Here is a 22,364-nt window from a genome sequence, read left to right on the forward strand (position 1 = left end):
CGGCCTGGGGGGGACCACTTCCCGGGCCCACTCCACCACCATAGCACGATATTGTCCGCTTTGGGCCCCGACCACGCCCTCACGGTTTTGTTTCTGGGAACTCACACGAGAACTTCCCGACGGGTCACCCATCCTGGAAGTGCTCTCGCGCGCTACTCGCTTAACTTCTGAGTTCCCATGGAACCCGAAATCAGTGAGCTTCCAAAAGGCCTCGTGCTAAGTAAGGATGAGAATATACATTTAAGGATCACTCCCCTGGACGAAGTGGGATGTTATAAATATTCACCGTTGATCTCAGATCGAACAGTGGATATTAAATAAGACTTTTTTTATTTTTTTTACCGTCGAGATCGAACGGTCCAAGTTGAAGAGCTGTTGAGATCGAACGGACCGTGGGAAGCCACGTGGCTTCTTAACGGTAACTGAAAATGTGACTATTTTTTCTGATTTTGTGTCGGCGACGCGCCCCCACGCGAGAGTGGGGTGCACGCGCTTGACAAAAAAAAAATATAAAAGGCCTGACGCCAGGCTGACGTCAGGCCTAGCGTCACATCCACTTGGCCTCTCGGGCTGGCAATTCTTCACGAGCCTAGAGCTCGGGCCTCCGCCTCCACTCGGGCTCCTTCATGTTGGAGCCGGTCCATAGGATCTCGGGCCCCTTTTCTCTGGCATGTCCCCCGAGCACCCAGCAACGTTGGAGTTGCCCTTATCTATTCTAAAGTTGGAGGGGAATTGACCTGTTCATGGCTATAGTAAAACAAATGCCACTCGATTTCATCTTATTTGCAAGAAACCCATCTGATATGGGTTGGGTTGGATGGTAATTAATAAAGGTTAGGAGGGTAATTTTGTCTCTAACCAGATTTCCATATATTTATGGTTTTACCAGTCTATTCTAAAATGGGCCCTCGATTTTGCATTATTTACATTTCTACCATTATTTGTGGCTGTGCTTCATTTTTATTATAAGTTGGGTCTTCAATTTTAACTTACTAACCTTTTCTCTTTCTCCCGACTCTCCCTCAACCATCACCATCTACCCTTCTCCGTAAAACCCAGAGGTCGAGATGCCTGAGTCCACATCACGATTCACCACTCTGGCCAGCCTCGAATCCATCAAACAACCACTAGCTCCCTGGACTCCCCTTTCTTTCTTTCAATCGGTGGCTTCGAAGGCGACCGTGAGAGAAAGAGAATGGGTCGTTGGGATGCGGGGAGAGAAACAGAGAGCGAAGGGTGGGGATCGTGAACAGCTGTCGTTCCTCAGTCCAGGATTCACTCACAATTGTCTATGCTCTGTTGCACCTTCAGATGAGTCACTTCTTGCTTTTGATTCTGGACTCAAATAATATTTTATTATTTCTTGCATTTATATCTGCTTCCATGATTAGGTGAGTCACCTTGTCCTTTTGATTTTGTACTCAAATCTTAATATTTTATTATTTCTTGCATTTATATCTGCTTGCATAGTCACTTTGTCCTTTTGAATTTGTGCTCAAATCTTAATATTTTATTATTTCTTGCATGTATATCTGCTTGCAGGTTTGCTTTGTCATTTTGATTTCGTACTCAAATATTTATATTTTATTATTACTTGCATTTATATCAGCTTGCATGTTGTGATTGAGAGGCCAGAATTTGTTTACAAATCTTTCTACACTGTTTGGTTAGGTTAGGTAGCATGCTTTTCTCTTTTTTTTTAATCGATTTGGGGATTTTCTGCCCCTCTATTTATTCACTTGCTCTCAGTTTTGTTTCTCAGTTTCCTGTGTACTTCTGTTAACTGTTCAAAGGTCCATTTTTTTCTTTTTTGTAGTTTAAATTTTGTCTATTATTCTGTCTGGCCTACCATTTCAATTCCAATGCTCTTAAATTGTATGCATCTGTGTCTCTGTGTGTGCATATGAGGTTGTGCATCGACTTCTCTGCTGCCTAATTTTAATGCAATTTTTTTTATTTCAATTGTTTCAAGACGAGAAGACTCATTATTCTCTTTTTTTTTTGGATTGCAGGAAACGTCCTGCTGACTTGGGATTTTGCGTTGCAGGTTTCATTTGGTAACCCTAACTTTTTTATGTTGTGCAACAATTACTGTTTGTACGTTCATTTGTTGTGTTGTTGTATTGAATATTTTTGTATTGTTCTACAAAATGTTTTTCATTTCGTCTTTGTTTTTGGACAACAAAGTGATTAATTAAGAGTCTTTGTAGATTAATCTGCGTTTCATTTCCCCTGTCTGTCTATCTTTTACCGATTGGTTTTAAATATTTATGTGTGTGACTGTGTTAAGATATGTTTTGCATCTTCCACTTTGGTTTGACAATTAAAAAAAAAAGAGGTGACATGTCTTATTAGGCAGTTTAGATGTCAAAAATTGTTTCCATGCCAAACTTGAGTTGTACATATGTGTTACCCGTTGCTTAGTATTTATATATAGGTATAGCACCAGAACACATTAGCTGCTACAAGTTGCAAACAACCAAAAAATGACAATTGAAAACTCCAACGAATTATCGTGCCTATTCGATAATGACACGGAGTTTCTCGCAATGAGGTGCAGACCCCATTCTGTCCACATAGGTAGAGAAACCAGCACCAACAAAAAACTTAAATTAAACAACGTCAAATACATGTTCGATAATGGCTGCCACTCCTCAGTTTCTTCAATTTTTTTTTAGGCTTGGGTGCAGGCTCCTTAAAATTGCTTTTGCAAAATTTTAATGCATTTACATTACAAGCTAAAGTGAATTTTTTCAAAAAAACAAAACAAAAATTATTGACGTTGTGTTTAATTTGTGATTCAAAGCAAATAAAACGATGAAAGAGATTGATTGAAGAGAACAATAGATTTTAGGAGGAGTTTTGGTAAATTAAGAACTTTGGTTAAAGCCCGAAAAGATGAACAACTTTGAGGGATAAAATTAATATATTCAGAAGCTACTCCAGGGCCCAGCAAATCAAGGGCGGTGAAAATTGAAAAAACAAGAATGGGTTTACGTGTTTTTAGTAAAGGTGTAAATCGAAACAAATTGGTAGTCCACACTATATATTTGCTTGCAAATCGGAGTAATGGGCTGAATAAAAAAATTATGTCAAACTTTCTTGGGATATTCGATTGGATCTGCAAGTTTAACCGTTCGACGAAGGTTGGGATGTTGTTGCTTTGGCTCATCGCCACCGTAGTGGTCTTCTGGTTTTTAAATATGTACGGATGGGTGAGATTTTAATTTTAAAAAAGGGCCATGTAGGCCATTTTTGTTGGGTCATAAATACAATGATGTAAATAATGAACTTTTTATCCTTTTAAGAATTAAGTGTTGTTACTACTTATTTGGCCACCTTTTTATCTCTCATTAATTAAATTTACATTAATGCAATTTTTTTCTGATCAATTTCATATTACACACACACACATCTGCTGCCTGCTGCAGTTCATGCATGCAAGACATGCTATTTGGATCATGGATCCACCCGTTTTGCATTTTTATATTTTGCTAATAAATATTCAAAATATTCAAAATGTTAAAAACCCAAAGACTTCCGTAGAACGTAGAGTTCGCTTAGAGTTACAGTAGGTTAACTCATTGATTTTAGGGGGTGAGTTCAGAAAAAAAAATTAAAAAAAAACCAAACAAATACCGAAATAAATTGAACCGAATTGTATTCATTTGGTTCGGTTTTAGGAGTTCGCAAATCGAACTAAACCAAACCAAACCAAATTCTAAACCGACTTAAACGAATTTTCTGATACGTAAAGAAAAACTGATATTCGAATGTGCGCATGCGCAGTTAACTTTGGGATTTGTTATTGATTATTACCAACTGCTCAGGATGAAATTAATTTGACATAACTGTAGACATCGAAATTTCGGTGAAACAAATGTTCACCAATGCATTAAAGTTTTGACGTGTCAAGGCATACATGGCATACGCCACGTGTTGTACAAATTGTACACATGGCGTGTGACTCAACAAAATAGGAAGAAATACCATTGAAGGATTAAACAAGTTTTTCTTCTCATTTTTGGGCAATGACAAGGCAAGCACATTTCAATCCATTGAGGATCAAAACAAGTTTTTCTTCTCATGTTGGGCAATGACAAGGCAAGCACACTTCAATCCATTACGGATCAAAGCAAGTTTTTCTCATTTGGGCAATGACAAAGCATACACATTTCAAGTTTAAAATGGAGTTAAGTGGGAAATTAGGCCATAAGTTACACCACTTCAAGTTTAAAATGGTGTTAAGTGGGAAATTAGGCCATAAGTTACACCACTTCAATTTCAATATTGCATTAAGTGGGAAAATTAGGCAATGATGCTTGGAAAGGAAAAAAATATTTTTGTGGTGGTGATTCATTCTCAAAGCCTATAAATAGGTTTCTCCATCAAGGTATCAAGCATCAAGGGATTCACAAATACATTTCTCTACTCCCAAAATTAGAAGAGGAATTCCCCAAATCCTTGAAGCTTTGAAACTCCAAAGCTTCCAACCATCCAAATTCCCAAGAATTCCGAAGGATTAAGAAAGCTCTCTTCGTTCTTCGTTAAACCATCATTCAAGATCAAGCCCCGACGGCCCTTGAAGAAAGCGTTCATCATTCATCATCCGTTCATCCTAAGATCAAGCCCCAACGGCCCTTTGGATGAACAACCTCAACAAACCCATACACCCATTCTTCAAGATCAAGCCCAACGCCCCTTGAAGATCCATTCATCAACTGTTCATCCTTAGATCAAGCCTCGACGGCCCCTTGGATCACGTTCTTCAAAATTAAGCCCAAAAGCCCTTGAAGATCCGCTCATCCATCAACCTTCAAGATCAAACCCAAAAGCCCTTGAAGAAATCCACACAACCATTATTCAAGATCAAGCCCCAACGGCCCTTGAAGAAAGCGTTCATCATTCATCATCCGGTCATCCTAAGCTCAAGCCCCAACGGCCCTTTGGATCAACAACCTCAACAAATCCACACATCCAATCGTTCTTCAAGATTAAGCCCAAAAGCCCTTGAAGATCCACTCATCCATCAACCTTCAAGATCAAGCCCAAAAGCCCTTGAAGAAATCCACACAACCATTATTCAAGATCAAGCCCCAACGGCCCTTGAAGAAAGTGTTCATCCGTTCATCAACTGTTCATCCTTAGATCAAGCCCCGACGGCCCTTTGGATCAACCACTCATCCACAAACCTACACCCTACGAAGATAGAATCAGAGGACCAAATTTGAGAGAGATCGTAACCCCAAAATCATCAAACAAAATATTATTTTGTACACGTATTCTTGTTTCTTGTTTCAAGGAACTTTCGTGTTCACAAATTTGGCACGCCCGGTGGGACATCTCTACCTCTCATCTCTATCCTCAAATCATCGAAAAACGCAAATGGCATCAAGAAAGGATCAAGCTGTTCCTGCAATCAAAGCAAAGAACAAGAACATCATCACCGCAAGTGGTGATATTTCGGGCACCATAACCCGAAGTAAGGCAAGAGCTCTTTTTGCTGCGGCTTCCGCCCCTGCATTAACTCTGTCAAAGGAACAAGAGCACCTGAGGCACGAGCCTGTGATCACCCTAGCCTCGCTAAGGGCATCAAGAGGGGAAAGCCTGAGGAAATACTCAGAGTCCCTACTCTCCGACGCTGATTCGAGCGGCAGTACAACCATGCAAGTCATGACCACTGGAGTAACTTCAATCGAGGAGCAGCTAGCTCAGATGAATGAAGCAATCGCAAAGCTCACACGGACTGCAGAGGAGAAAAACTTGCAAACCGCCGGACTCATCAACCGTCTAGAGGCACAGCATGGCATCAAAATGAAACCAAGCTCTCTTCCAACTAAGAAGAACGAAGAAGGCTTTACCCCAAATGCCTACGAACCCATGTCAAAGGCTAGGCATGACTTTGCTTCCTCTTCAAATCTTGGAAAGAAGGTTTCAAACACCGTCAATGACAAAGAACGTAACCTCACCAAAACTCAAAAGAAGTTGAAGGAGCATGGTTACGGAGTTGACAACAACAAAACCGGACTTGGCTTCACACCAAATGCACCCGTGAAGATTTCAAGCAAAGTGAAGAAAGCTAGCGCTCAACACATCAGCGTGAGCATTGAACAAGACCAAAAAAAGCCTAAACCCGCCCCTCGGTCGTCGGTCTTCGATAGGATGAGCCATTCAAGCTCCAGAATTTCAGCGCTTAATCGCATTGGTAGTCAAGGCCGAACCTCTGTCTTCAAGAGGCTTAGCGCGCCAACATCCCAAAGCTCTGTTTTTGAAAGGTTGTTAAAGCCTAAGAAACAAAGCAACACAGCTATCTCTCCTCTACGACGATCAGCTTCGGAAAGATTTGAAGATAATGAGAAGCCTTTTGGAAAGAGGAAGACAACACCAAAGGAAGAAAAGTTCGATGGGCTAGCAGAAAAATGTGACGTTCGAAGCTTGATTCCTTCAAGGATGAAGCGCCAAGCAATCCTAGAGGTCGATACAAAAGGACCACTGAAGGTAAGGAGGCGCATCATCGTCCACACTGGTAAATCTTCATGCCAACAAACCCAAGAGGATGGCACTGAAGATGAAATCCCTAAGAAAGATGTCACTTCTGGCTCTTTCGACTCAAAGTCTTCACCTCGATTGTTGGGGGCATGCTCCAAGTCAAGTGAAATTGAAGGATGGACTCATGTCGCTTCAAAGAAACTGCACGAGAAACATATGTCTTCTCCACAAGTGCACCAATCAGAAAGGGGGGAAAGCAGCTTTCGCCAACCTCCAAAGCAATGTGAAAATGTTGAAGATAAGAAAATTTCAACACAAAGATCGTTCATGCGGGATCTTTTCTTCCTCGAAGACTTATTCAATTTCTCGACCAAGGCTCCTTGCTATGAAGATTGTGAGGAATGCCTTTCGAAGATCGCTTCGAAGAAATTGGACAAGCAGCAACCATCTTGTCCACAAGTTTATCAGTCGAAAAGGGGGCAAAACAGCTCTTGTCAACCTCCAGAACAATGTGAAAGTGTTGGAGATAATGAAATTTCGACACAAAGATCGTCCATCCCCATCACAATGTGCGACCTCTTCCCAGAAGACTTCTTTAATTACTCAGTCAAGGCTCCTTCCTATGAAGATTGCGAGGAACGCCTCTCCCAGACCGCTTGACAAATCCACAACAACAACCAAACGCTCCTGGTCCGCATGAGCATAAAAGGCGACAACCAAAGCTCCTCGTTCGCACGAGCCTAAAAGGCGACAACCAAAGCTCCTCGTTCGCACGAGCCTAAAAGGTGACAACCAAACGCTCCTTGCATGCACGAGCTGAAACTGCAAACGGCACTAAACGCTCATTGCCTGCACGAGCTGAAACTGCAAACAGCACCAAACGCTCCTTGCCGATCATCCAATCCCAGCTGATTGGAAAATCTCAGACGACTTGCCTGACGAGGAGGTGTTCTACATCGACATCTTCCCAACATGGACGATGTTCTTCGACAGATCCACACGAGCAGACGGAGCGGGGGCATGAGTAATATTCATGTCGCCACAAAGGCAAATACTACCTTACTCATTCCAACTGAATGAGCTATGCTCCAACAATGTTGATGAGTACCAAGCATTGATCATCGGGCTCCAAATGGCGATCAACATGGAAATCACAGCTCTTGAGGTATATGGCGATTCCAAGCTCATAATCAATCAACTCTGAACTGAATATGAGGTGAGGAAAGATGATCTCGTCCCATACTTCCGGCTAGCGACCCAACTGCTACAAAAGTTCGAAGCTGTGACACTGGAACATGTGCCAAGAAAGGAAAATCAAATGGCAGACGCTCTCGCCAATCTAGCCTCGAGTATGACACTAGGAAAAGATGAAGTTGCAGACGTGCCAGTTTTCCAAAGATGGGTGATTCCGCTCGTTAATGAAATGTCACTAGATGATACAAATGTCATCTCAGTACTTCCAGTCGATGCTGAAGAGTGGAGACAGCCGCTGATCGACTACTTAGAGCACAGAAAGCTTCCAGATGATCTCAGACACCGTTCCGAAATACGTCGACGAGCACCTCGCTTCTTTTACTACAAAGGAACACTCTATCGACGCTCTTTTGAAGGAGTGTTCCTGAGATGCCTAGGTGAGGAAGAAGTTAATCTAGCCATGGAAGAAGCACATTCAGGTGTGTGTGGGGCACATCAGTCTGGACCAAAGCTACATTTCCGGCTTAAAAGAATGGGTTACTACTGGCCCAGCATGGTGAAGGACTGCCTGGAACACGCCAAAAGGTGCCAAGCCTGCCAATTCCACGCCAACTTCATACATCAACCGCCTGAACCATTACACCCTACAGTTGCTTCATGGCCGTTCGACGCATGGGGATTGGACGTTGTAGGACCAATTACGCCAAAGTCATATGCAGGGGAAGCTTATATCCTAGCTGCAACAGATTACTTCTCCAAGTGGGCTGAAGCCATCCCTTTAAGGGAAGTAAAAAAGGAAACTGTTGTTCGTTTCATCAAGGAGCATATCATCCACCGATATGGGGTGCCTCGCTACATTATCACTGACAACGGAAAGCAGTTCTCCAACTGACTCGTGGACGAGCTTTGCGACAAATACAAGTTCAAGCAGCACAAGTCTTCCATGTATCACGCTCCTGGCCCGCAAGAGCATAAACTGTGTACGGCAAAATCATCATCAAAACCATCACTCATTTGAACTACGTCATGACTTGATCCCCCCTCAACCAAGGGTACGTAGGCAATTTGAAACTTCAAAACTTCAAGTACAGTCACATCATCAAAATAAAAAAAAAAAAAAAAAAAAAGGAAAATAACACATCTTGGTGATGTATATGTTTTATCTGTATTTAGCACAATACACTGATAAAATAAAGCATGTTCATTGATCTCCGAGAAATTACAAGTGCGTATAAAAAAAAAAAAAAAAAGATGAAGCTTTCACAAAGGTTGTTCACGTGAAGACCCACTACGTGGCAAAACTCTAGAAGTGGAAGGCATCGGAGCAGAAGGCATCAGAGCAGGAGGCATTGAAGATAGAGCATTCGAGGCCTCAATACTGGGTGGAACGCTAGATGACCCAGGAAAAAGGTGCCTCTGGAGATAAGTCGCAAGCCTTTGACGGTCACTTTGAATTCGACCTTCAGATTCTTGCAGCTCATCAAGCTTCCTCTTCATGCCCGTCGAATAGTTATTTGCAAGCACATGCAAACTTCTATTCTCATACTTAAGCTGTTTGATCTCTTGCTTAAGATCTTCCACCTCTGCCATCAATGATTCCACTTGACGAGACCGAGCAAGCAGGCGTTGGCCCATGTTGGACACAGAGCTCGCACACTGAACACTGAGAGCGAGGGACTCTTGAACGGCCAACTCATCGGACCGTCCTGAAAGCAGCCTACTATCTTTTGGTGTGAGGAGGTTCCTAGCTACTATTGTAGCTGTTGTTGCATTCTGCATCACTGAGTCTTCACCTGTAAGAGGACCGTTAGAAGATAAGAAAGACGGGCACCATACATTACCTTGACGCGGCGCAACCGGATCACTGCTGAGACTCAATTCTAAGCTAAGGTTCGATGGGTTAGCCATTTTTCAAAGGTGTTAAAAGAGATGGGTGGATGGAGTTAAAACTCAAAAGGCCGGAGATGATTTTCAGGAATGAGCAAACTTCAAAGTGTGCATGTTAGAGGTGATCAATACCTCTATAAAAAGGAAGAGGCGCTTGCTCAGAAATCGAAGGGCCGCTTATTCAAAAGTGAAGAGACATCGCTCTGCAAATCTCAAAAGCTGGATTTTCCGGCATAAGTTGGCGACGCTTTCTCTGCTTTTCAGAAAACGCGTGCAGCTTTGTCAAAAGAGGCGCTCGTTCAGAAATCGAAGAGGCGTCGTTCAGAAATCAAAGAGGCGTATTCAAAGATCGAAGAGTCGTCACTATTTCAAAAAGCCGGATTTGCGGGATCAAAACGTTTGTCGACAAGGGTAAAAGAACAGTACCACCACTTGCTATTGGGAAATCCCTATATATGTCGACCTTCATCTTTTATGGCAAGGCAGACCTGCAAACAAAAAAAAAAAAAATGCCCAACTCTTCCTCACCTCTGAGGGCGCACTCCCAGCCCTGCTTTCAAGTACTCATCTTCAACTATTGATGTACCCCCAAAGAAGATACCAGATGCCTGGAGTACAGATGAGGCAGGAGGAAACGGTAGATCGAAGCATGTGGAGACAAGCACAACAAATATATGTGTTGATTCGTTCGCTGCTTCTTCAAAAGCAAAAGTATCTCATATCATGCTTTCTCCATGTCCTTTCCTTTGTCCTTGTTCTTACTCGCATGGCAAAGTGAAAGAGAGCAATCAGCCGGCACTTGGAGTCAGTCTTCCGATCTGGAACCGACTACCTGGAATCTATTCCCTGGTTGCTTACCTAGCGTTGCTCTCGAGTAGTCATCTTCAACGGTTGATACACTTCCAAAGAAGGGACCACATCTGCTTGGAGAACAGCTAAGACGAGTGACAATGAAACATCAATCTTGTGGATCGTCAGCAAGCGCAACAACTGCATATGCTGAGTCATCCTCTAACCCTCTTCAATACGAATTGGAAAGATTGAAAAAAGAAACAGGTCATCACCTCCACCTCGTGCTTGCCTGCCATGTGTCTGAATCCTGAAACCGCTCATGGTCCTATTTTCATTCAAGATCAAGTCTCGATGGCCCTTGAAGAAATCACAAGTCCGATTCAAAATCAAGTGTTCTCCACCCTTAAATCAAATTCAACTCCAAATAAAAGGAGTAAGTTCAGACCTTTGGGGGAGACCAAAAGAATCCTCCAGCCCAATTCAAGATCAAGCCTCGATGGCCCTTGAAGAAATCACAAGCCCGATTCGAAATCAAGTGTTCTCCACCCTTGAATCAAATTCAACTCCAGATAAAAGGAGTAAGTTCAGACCTTTGGGGGAGACCAAAAGAATCCTCCAGCCCAGTTCAAGACTAAGCCTGTGGAAAATCAACGATTGGAGGAAACCAGAAAATCTTCCAGTCGAACTCAAGATCAAGCCTCAATGGCCCTTGAAGAAATTTCCAGCCCAATTCAAGATCAAGCCTCGACGGCCCTTGGGTTGACATCTACATTAAGGGACTTCAAAACGCATCTTCTACATGTGTCAAGCACATGTCTACGACGCGCCTTGAAGTGGGGGCATTTGTAGACATCGAAATTTCGGTGAAACAAATGTTCACCAATGCATTAAAGTTTTGACGTGTCAAGGCATACATGGCATACGCCACGTGTTGTACAAATTGTACACATGGCGTGTGACTCAACAAAATAGGAAGAAATACCATTGAAGGATTAAACAAGTTTTTCTTCTCATTTTTGGGCAATGACAAGGCAAGCACATTTCAATCCATTAAGGATCAAAACAAGTTTTTCTTCTCATGTTGGGCAATGACAAGGCAAGCACACTTCAATCCATTACGGATCAAAGCAAGTTTTTCTCATTTGGGCAATGACAAAGCATACACATTTCAAGTTTAAAATGGAGTTAAGTGGGAAATTAGGCCATAAGTTACACCACTTCAAGTTTAAAATGGTGTTAAGTGGGAAATTAGGCCATAAGTTACACCACTTCAATTTCAATATTGCATTAAGTGGGAAAATTAGGCAATGATGCTTGGAAAGGAAAAAAATATTTTTGTGGTGGTGATTCATTCTCAAAGCCTATAAATAGGTTTCTCCATCAAGGTATCAAGCATCAAGGGATTCACAAATACATTTCTCTACTCCCAAAATTAGAAGAGGAATTCCCCAAATCCTTGAAGCTTTGAAACTCCAAAGCTTCCAACCATCCAAATTCCCAAGAATTCCGAAGGATTAAGAAAGCTCTCTTCGTTCTTCGTTAAACCATCATTCAAGATCAAGCCCCGACGGCCCTTGAAGAAAGCGTTCATCATTCATCATCCGTTCATCCTAAGATCAAGCCCCAACGGCCCTTTGGATGAACAACCTCAACAAACCCATACACCCATTCTTCAAGATCAAGCCCAACGCCCCTTGAAGATCCATTCATCAACTGTTCATCCTTAGATCAAGCCTCGACGGCCCCTTGGATCACGTTCTTCAAAATTAAGCCCAAAAGCCCTTGAAGATCCGCTCATCCATCAACCTTCAAGATCAAACCCAAAAGCCCTTGAAGAAATCCACACAACCATTATTCAAGATCAAGCCCCAACGGCCCTTGAAGAAAGCGTTCATCATTCATCATCCGGTCATCCTAAGCTCAAGCCCCAACGGCCCTTTGGATCAACAACCTCAACAAATCCACACATCCAATCGTTCTTCAAGATTAAGCCCAAAAGCCCTTGAAGATCCACTCATCCATCAACCTTCAAGATCAAGCCCAAAAGCCCTTGAAGAAATCCACACAACCATTATTCAAGATCAAGCCCCGACGGCCCTTGAAGAAAGTGTTCATCCGTTCATCAACTGTTCATCCTTAGATCAAGCCCCGACGGCCCTTTGGATCAACCACTCATCCACAAACCTACACCCTACGAAGATAGAATCAGAGGACCAAATTTGAGAGAGATCGTAACCCCAAAATCATCAAACAAAATATTATTTTGTACACGTATTCTTGTTTCTTGTTTCAAGGAACTTTCGTGTTCACAATAACCTTGCTTGACTAATGCACGGTATGAAATGGATTCTATGTTAATTTCCCATTGCATGCGATCGTTAGAATTATTTGATGTTAATGCCGTATATGACCGTGCATTATAATTATTTGACGTCAGTGCCTTACATTTGAGTAAGGCGTTTGCCCCGGTTGATTTATTTGGTTTTCCATGTAAGCATGGCTTATACGATTATTAGTGTCGTTTTTTTATTAAATTGTTTTATCATTTTGGGCGATGGGAATATGTATGCATCTCGCCTCCCTTTGAAGTATCAACAATGCACAGAATCCATATGTATGCATCTACACTCCCTTTGAAATCAAACCAAACCAAAAAAACCAAAAGAAAATTTGAACTGAACCGGACCGCACTTGAGCCTCTCTTTATCTGTTTTCCCTTTTGTTTGCCTTCAGTGTGTAATGAATATACTTACAAAACGTGTTTTGCATTGTGATATGTTTTTCTTATGTCTTTTATGCAACATTTGCATATGTACTTACAGTTTTTTCCTCCTATGTGTAGGTTCTCTTTGTGGTTTTCTGGCAGTTAATCGTTTGTTCCTTGCTTTTGTGGGTGATTACTTACTCAAATTTACCCTGGTTAGATTTCTCATCTTCTAAATATTCATTTGTGTCTTTGATGACGTTTTGCTTTAAGTTTTGTTTCTCAAATGATATATATATATATATATATATATTTCTGGAAGGGTTTAGTTGGTTTGTGTTGCTTTGATTAATTAGCAAATCATTGTAATGGCCGTGTTGTTTGTTCGTCTATGTTGTTTCTTGCATAGAAAGTTGGCTATGTCAGTAAGTAAACCATAGTGATTGGCGTCCGGTTTGTTCCTTCATGTAGTATCATGGCTAGAAAAGTGACGATATCTAGGAGGGTTACTAAAATTGAGCAGGGCAATTTAGACGTGTTTTGCAATTTAACATCTTTTTCTTATGTCCTTAACATTTGCATATGTACTTACATTTTTTTCCATCTATGTGTAGGTTCTCTTTGTGGTATTCCCGCGCTTAATCATTGTTCCTTGCTTTTGTAGGTGATTGCTTTCTCAAATTTACCCGGTAGGATTTCTCATCTTCTAAATATTCATTTGCGTCTTTAATTAAGTTTGCTTTAAGTTTGTTTCTCGAGTGATACATATATTTTTGAAATGGTTTAGTTGATTTGTGTACTGGTTTGATTAATTAGCAAATCATTGTGATTTATGTGTTGTTTGTTCATCTATGTTGTTTCTTGCATAGAAAGTTGGCTATATTAGTAAGTAAAGCGTTGTTATTGGCTTTCAGTTTGTTCTTTCATGTGGTGTTATGCCTAGAAAAGTGACGATATTGAAGAGGGTTACTAACACTGAGCAGGGCAATTTACCAATATTTATTGATGGTGTTAGTCTGGATGATTTTGTTTTGCAAGATGTACCAACCTGTTAGGATGATCAGTTTAACAGTATTTCAGCCTCTTTAGCATTAGATAAAGAGGCGAGCATTCATGTCCAAACCTCTGCACTGGTTTTAAAACAAAATAACTTTGTTGATGGTGCCTTAAACTCATCTTTACCTGGTCCCAGTACTTATCATGGATTTCCTGTACCTATTATTTTGACCGATGCTGCCACTTTGCGTGGCATCTTGGGAAAAGATGCAGAAAGTACTGACCCTCTTAGGAGCACAACTATGATTGGCCAAGCTGTTTATCAGAAGAAAAGAAAGTTTACGTGTCTGAACTATGTTGATTTTGGATCTAGAAATTGCCAATGTCAATATTGCGGTGCTTTGTTTTGGTCTACAGAGCGAGCAAAGAGCAATACTTATGATGTTGCTAGGCCACATTTTACCATGTGTTGTATGAGTGGAAAAGTTAAGTTTGCACCTGTTAAACCCACCCCTGCATTTTTAGATCATTTGCTAGATCCAACAAATTCTCGAGAGAGTTTGCATTTTAAAACCAATGTGAGGTTGTACAATGCCATGATGGCGTTAACCTCAACGGGAGCTAAAGTTGATGCATAGATCAACAAGAGCCGAGGTCCTTATGTATTTAAGATCAATGGTCAAGTGCATCATTTGATGGGTTCTTTGTTGCCTCCTGAAGGCGAGAGTCCTAAATTTGCTCAGTTGTACATTTATGACACTCACAATGAGGTCAATAATCGTTTGAGTTGTTTTTGTAATTCTGAAACTTCTCAAAAACCCGACATACAGATAGTTGAAGGCCTCATTAAAATGTTAGATGAGTGCAATGAGTTGGTTCAATTATTTAGGGTAGCAAGGGATAGGGTTAATGAAGGGTCCACATGTTCTTTGCGGTTACGTTTGCATGGTGCCCAAGCCACCCGTGATGTGCAGTATGATCTCCCAACATGTGACGGGATTGTAGGGTTAATAGTGGGGGACATCGGCCAATTTCACACTGTGAGGGATATTGTTATTGAGCACAGAACGGTAGGGCTGCAAAGGATAACAAAGTTACGTCCAAAATATATGGCTCTTTAGTATCCTATTCTTTTTCCATTTGGTGAAGACGGTTATAGGAAAGGTCTTCCTTGGAATCCAAATTTCAGAGGGAAAAAACCAAAAACTGGAGGGGTATCTATGAGAGCATTTCTAGGTTATCAAATTCAAGATAAGGTGGGTCATAATAGCACCCTATTAAAAGGTGGAAGATTATTTCAACAGTATTTAGTCGATGCATATGCCACATTTGAAGAAGATAGACTTGATTTCATTAGAGCAAATCAAAGTTCCCTAAGAACAGAGGGTCTTATGGGAATTCGTGAGGCACTAAGAAAGGGAAGTGCAAGTGGATTGGACGTTGGTAAGAGGATTATCTTGCCTACTTCGTTTACGGGTAGCGTTAAATATATGATAAACAATTATCAAGATGCTATGGCCGTATGTTGATATTTTGGAAATCCAGATCTTTTCATAACCTTCACTTGCAATGTCAAATGGCCTGAAATTGTTGAAGATATGCGTCAACAACCTGGATGTAGGGTTGAGGACAGGCCAGATATAATATCAAGAATTTTCAAAGCAAAGCTTGATCATATGATCAGCTATATAAAATCAAGACAACCTTTTGGCAAGGTTGAATTTGGTTAGTGTGCTGACTTTGTCCAGTTCTCTGCCAATTCGTTTTTTTTTTCTTTTTAGCATTCTCAATTGATATTAGTATGTTGTTCTTTTTACGACAGTAATTTACACAGTGGGGTTCCAGAAAAGAGGCCTACCTCATTGTCACATTTTGGTTTGGGTGAGTAAGGAGTGTAAGTGCCATTCTTCTTTTGATGTAGAGTCCATCATTTCAGCTGAGATTCCTGATCAGAAATTTGACCAATCTGGATATGACCCTGTTTCACAATTCATGATCCATGGTCCGTGCGGTCTTGCAAATGAAAAATCATCTTGCATGAAAAATAAAAAATGTACAAAGAAATTTCCAAAAGCTTTTACAACTGAAACGACTTTTGACCATGATGGTTTTGTTACGTACAGACGTAGGGAAACAAAAAATGTTTTTGTTCTAAAAAATGGAATCAAGCTTGATAATGCGTTTGTTGTCCCTTATAATCGTGAGTTGTTATTGAAGTATCAAGCTCGTATAAATGTTGAGTCATGCTGTCAATCAATGCTCATTAAATACCTTTTCAAGTACATAACCAAAGGTACAGACATGGCTAGAGTTGTTTTTGAGGATCAAGAGTTTGATAAAGTTGTTGCTTATCTTAATTGTAGATTTTTGTGTCCTTTTGAAGTGGTTTGGAGACTGTTATAATTTCATATTCATCTTAGAGAACCCTCTGTTGCAAGATTGTGTGTCCACCTTCCTTCCGACCAAAATGTTGTTTTTTAAGAGGATGTAAATTTAAGCCATGTTGTTAACCAACCTAATCTTGAAAGCACGATGTTAACAAAATGGTTTGAGATGAATGCTCAGGATATTGATGCATCTGAATTGTGTTATGCTGAATTCCCTTCTAAATATGTTTGGAATAACGATGATAAACAGTGGAGGCGTAGGAAAAAAGGTAAATGCCTTTGTAGAGTTGCGTATGTTCACCCTTTTGCCGGTGAATTGTACTATTTGAGAATGTTGCTCAATTACCAAAAGGGTGCCTTGAGTTTTGATCATTTAAGAACAATTAAAGGTGTTCTTTAACCCACATTCCAGGCTGCATGCAACATGCTTGGTTTGTTAGGGGATGATAAGGAGTGGAACAGTGCAATGCTACAAGCTGTTCTCACTGCCTCATCATTCCAATTAAGACAGTTGTTTGTTACCTTAGTTCTTTTTTGCAATGTTGCTGACCCATCCGCATTATTTGAAGCCCATTGGAAAACCATGTCTGATGACATTACAAGTAGAACGCTTAATGCTTTTGGGTTACAGGACATCTCTAGGTGTGAAGAGGAAGTTAAAAATTCTCTTTTGTATGAGCTAGGAAAATTGTTTGTGCCAAACAGAGAGTCCATGGACAAACTTAGAAATAGAAGCTTAAGAGGAGTTAAATTACAACACTAAATCACTTAAGGAGCATCATTCTCTCATGCTCACACAGTTGAATAAAGAGCAAAATATTGTTAATGACAATGTTATGCAAGCGGTGGATAACAAATAGGCTGCTCTGTTTTTTGTGCATGGTCATGGTGGAACAGGCAAGACTTTTTTGTGGACTACCATCATGGCTAGAATTAGATCACAAAACAGTATTATTTTAGTAGTCGCTTCATCTGGGATTGCTTCCCTGTTGCTTCCTGGTGGATGGCTTGCACATTCTAGGTTTAAAATTCCAATTAATGTTACTGATTGTTCAGTTTGTGAAATAAAGAAAGGAACTCATCTTGCAAAATTAATTGCTGATGCATTGCTTATTGTTTGTGATGAAGCACTAATGAACCATAAACGTTGTTTTGAAGCTCTAGATAGGTCTCTCCGAGACGTTCTTAAAGGGTTAAAACCAGGTTTAGATGATTTACCATTCGGAGGAAAGCCAATTTTATTTGGAGGTGACTTTAGGCAAATTCTACTTATTGTTCCGAATGGAAGCAGAGCAGAAATTGTTGAAGCTTCATTGACGAGTTCTTATCTCTGGCCGTATTTAACTATTTTTTGTCCTTAAAGAAAATATGAGGCTTTCAAAAATAGGTTTGAACGAACTAAAAAATTCCGAATTGACTCATTTTGCAAATTGGATTCTGCAAATTGAAAATGGTCAAATTGCTGAATCTATCTGTTCAGGTGATGATGAGAGTTCTTGGGTTCAAATACCAAGGGACTTTCTCATTAATTTTGATGATAACCCGATCCAAAGCATGGTTTCAGCGGTATACACAAGTTTCAAAGAAAATTTTCTAAACATATTGTATTTCAAAGAGCGAGCCATTATGACACCGCGAAATAATATCATAACTGAGATAAATGATTTTATGTTGGGTTCGGTGCTCGACAAATGTCATACCTATTTCAGTTTTGATTCTGTGTCTTCTTCGACCGAAAATGTCGAGAATCTTGATATTCTTTATCCTATGGAATTTTTGAAGCAACTTGAATTATCTGGTTTACCACACCACAAACTGACTTTGAAAGTTGGTATGCCGGTGATGTTGCTTAGAAATTTAAACCAAAGTTGTGGCCTGTGTAACGGAACACGCTTGGTTATGATGCAGTTAACCGAAAGAGTTGTACAAGCAAAGATCATTACAGGTAGCAACATTGGTGAGGCAGTTTATATCCCAGGGATTATTACAGAATCATCACAAAATAAATATCCATTTACTTTACGAAGGCGACAGTTTCCTCTGAGGGTTTGCTATGCAATGACGATCAATAAAAATCAAGGACAATCCTTCAACATTGTTGGTTTATTTCTTTCTCAGCCAGTTTTTTCTCATAGGCAACTATTAATTGCATTGTCCAGAGTTACATCAAAAAGAGGTCTTAAAATTGTGATTGCTCACGATGTTGATGTTCCTTATGGATACGCCAAAAACATTGTTTATAAAGGTGTTTCAAGTCATTTGTGTGAAGGTTCGTGTGTTCGTCTTTGGCAATTTTAGTTTCTCTTTCACTCAACATCTATTTTTCTAAATGTTAATCTATCTTATGTTCCATGAATATGATATTGTAGTTTTCACAGTTGTTATTTGCTTATTAAATCTGATCATCTGTAGATTAATGGAACCTCAACTGATTCGGTCCTTGGTGCCGTATGAACCAGCAAGCAAACTTGAAATTAGAGTATGCCGAATTTGGGTCACAAAGACTATTAGAGCTGATCCCCATGCTGCAAGCTTGGACTCTATATTTGCTGATAAAGAGGTTACAAAATTGAAACTTTATACTTACTTATTAAATACTTTAAACCTGCTTGCATTACTCATATTATTTCTTTTTTTACACTACAAGGGAAATGCGATCCATGCAACTATGAACTCCTGCGATACCCAATTCTTTTCTGAGCAGCTTAATGTCGGCTTTACTTATGAGATAAACAAGTTTTGTGTCATCCGAAACAAAACTTTGAGCATAATTGTCCCTCATAACACAATGATTTAGTTGAACAGGTGGACAACCATAGTCCTTGTTAAGAGAATTGGCCAAGTCATCCCAATGCAGTGGTTTAATCTGGTTGAATTTGATCAGCTTCACAAAAAAGTTGACAGATATGTGGAGCTAACAAGTAAACCATAACATATTTTTTGCCGGTAAACCTTTAAATTCATTTTTAGCAGTTTTAATGTAATTGACTTTACCGTTATTCTTTTTACTATACTCTGCATGGATGTTTTTGGTTGTTTAATGGCCTTACAACCAACTGAAGAGGTGAATGTGCAAAATGTTAGGGTTGCGAAAAAACGAAACCTGCAGATACAAAATATAAGGTCAATGATCTTTTTATTAAATTGGTGTTCTAAATTTATACATAAATGACCGTATAAACATGAGGTACACAACACTAACTGCATTTTGTTATCATAGAAGAGATCAAATGAGGGTCACCCGATGGGCAGAAAGTGCTACAGGTTTTCAGGAGGCTGCACTCAAAATCGCTGGTGCCGCCTGTATTCATTGCTTTGACTACTCTTAAAGTCAACCAGTACCAAGGTTATACTACCTCATCGTTTAATGTAACAACTTCAAATTCTTTTTTACTAATTGCAATCTTTGTATTTACAGGGAAACTTGTTTTAGGAAGCACAGGCTCAACGGTGTGTTTTTTAAACCCCGAAATCCCGTAGCTCACGAAATATAAACAAAGGTAAATCAACAAGTCTTCTTTATCGTTTTACAAATTTATTATTTTACTAACCATTTCTTCTCACTAAAAATGTACAAAATAGATTTCAATACCTGAACTTGCCCGTTGAGATTCTACCTAGCTCTGCTAAAGGCTATGCAAAGCCCCATGTGATTGCTGATTCTGAGTTAAATACTATTGAAGAGTTGTTTCTCCTCGATCCTACACTGAACAAAGTTAGTTCATTATCTTTACGCTGTCAAATAAAATGTTTCTTCTTTTGTGAATTGTATGTGTTGCAACCACTTCTTGCTTGATTCTCTCACATAATATGAAAAAAGCGTGTCATTTGTTGATTGTGTCTAACATTATTATGTTTGCACTGTCCTTTTAATGAACCTTATGCTACATTTTAGTTTATCTTTTTACATTAACACAAAAGCATGATAAATGCATATTTTGGTATCTACTTAAGTTTCAAAGGTGTTCATGTCTTTCAAGTAGTTGATCCATTTTTTATGAGAAAATGTTTCTTCTGTTTTGAATTTAGTTTTGGTCCAAATGTGTTTGATTTGTTTTCCATTCTTACATTTTGGTTGCAGAAACAAGTCGTCACCAATTGTGTTCTACTTTTTTGGTTCATCATCTTTTTTGCTCAATGTTTTAATACGTAATGAATCTATATATCATAACAGGATACAAAATTCATGTGTAGAGCGACGATTGTGGGTTATGATCTAAGTAAGGGATGGTGGTACAAATCGTGCCCCCTCTTGCCACAAGGCTGCAAAGAAAATGTCTGCAGACTTTGAGTGCTATGAACATGGGTTGCTGACAACATTGCCTAAACCATGGTAACAATCGCATCTAATTATTTAACATTGTTTACATTTCTTCACTCTGCGTATACTTTTAGCAGCAAACATTATCTTTCAAACTATCTGACGCAATGTGTCATCATCTGTTACTTAGGTTCAGGATAAATTTTATTGTGGAAGACAACACAAATCAATTCAACCTTATGATGATCGGAAGGCACGCTGAAAAACTTTTGGGTGTATCTTGCCACTCCCTGGTCATAGAAGAAGGATACGATGATTCTTTTATGCTGCCGTCAAATCTTAAGAAATTTATTGGCACCACAAAAAAATTCCAGCTTCGATTTGGAAATCAAAACAAGGAATTTCCCAAGGCGGATTTTGTTGTGTGCGGATTATTTGAGGAACAACCACCATCTGCCACAGCAACTAACTCGGTTGAACTGTGCACACCTGCTGCAAATGCTGAGAAACAGATTGTTAATGTTGCAACCCCTGCCTCCTTTGTGCCCTTAGAACCATGTGCTCAAGACATCCAACTGCCTGCATCAAACAAGACTACTGTCAAAAGAGCATTATTCGTTGAATCGGAAGCTGACAAAAAACAAAGGTTTATTTTTCCTTATATCACACAACTTCGTAGTATATGAACGAATTCTGTCTTCATTTGGAACCTTTAATTCTGACCTTTTAACTTGGACATCAATTGACAGCAAAACATGTGAGGAAAGCCAGCCACAATCCACAATTTTAGCTACAATATCAAAGGAATTCACCAAGCCGTCATTCACAAAATAGAACCTTCAGACAAAGTTCCTATAAGCGTACTGAGAAGCAGGTCGCAAACCAAAAAACTCAAAGAAAGGTATAATTATGGTGCATTATTTTAACTGTTATGCAAACACTATCTTTGCATCAACCCGTTATTGAGATTTGCTTTCTCATTTCCGTTTCAATGTTGGGGATGTTGATTTCCTGAAAAAATGATTTCTCAAGGATTTAATGATGGCCTGGTGCATGTGATTATACCTATGTACATTTTTTAGGCATTTTACTTCGAAACTTACGCACTGCAAGCACCGCAAGCACTGGAAGATTATGTTTTTATGTTTATTTTTTGCAATCGTTGAGGTGATAACATGGCATGCAAGACATGTATTTTGTCAAGTTGCATGCACAGACAACATATGTGTGGACTACATGTTGCTTCAATTCCTTATGTTAAAACAATATTTTGTTGTGATTATATTTTTGGTTATGTCAAACTTCTAAATAGCCCTTTTCAATGTCAATGGACCGATTATGTAAATTTAATTCGATATAACTGCAATCTAAAATACTTATTCTACCACAACGGTTAACTTTTGTGTTCGGTTTTCACATTATGTTGAACCATTTCTGTTGGTTTATGCTTTTTTAAGATTGGCTAAGTTGGGTTCTATATTTTGTAGACTAATATTGCTTCTCCCATCAGGTGGTTTGATGTAGATTTTGTGGATCTTTAGATAAGGATGATTCATAATTGCACATATTTATTGGAATTAAACTTCCAATCCGCATTTTGTGCACCATCAAATCTTATCTTAGGCTGCCAACATTTCAATATAATCTGGTGAGA

The 22,364-nt window shown here is 39.7% G+C and overlaps 1 long non-coding RNA gene across 1 annotated transcript; it reads left to right on the forward strand.

Moving 5' to 3' along the window:
* The first annotated feature begins 1,014 nt into the window (after positions 1–1,014).
* On the forward strand, positions 1,015–22,358 carry LOC125480927. Its single transcript, XR_007261176.1, has 11 exons — positions 1,015–2,057; positions 13,205–13,281; positions 13,731–13,755; positions 18,862–19,009; positions 19,097–19,795; positions 19,868–19,949; positions 20,032–20,164; positions 20,624–20,782; positions 20,901–21,356; positions 21,460–21,611; positions 22,221–22,358. It is a non-coding gene; the product is annotated as an uncharacterized LOC125480927 (long non-coding RNA).
* The last annotated feature ends 6 nt before the right edge of the window (positions 22,359–22,364 follow it).

This window comes from the organism of the source record quoted next, unplaced genomic scaffold, assembly GCF_019419815.1.
Source record: "Pyrus x bretschneideri cultivar Hongxiangsu unplaced genomic scaffold, Pyrus_bretschneideri_v1 Contig37, whole genome shotgun sequence".
Lineage (NCBI taxonomy): Eukaryota > Viridiplantae > Streptophyta > Magnoliopsida > Rosales > Rosaceae > Pyrus > Pyrus x bretschneideri.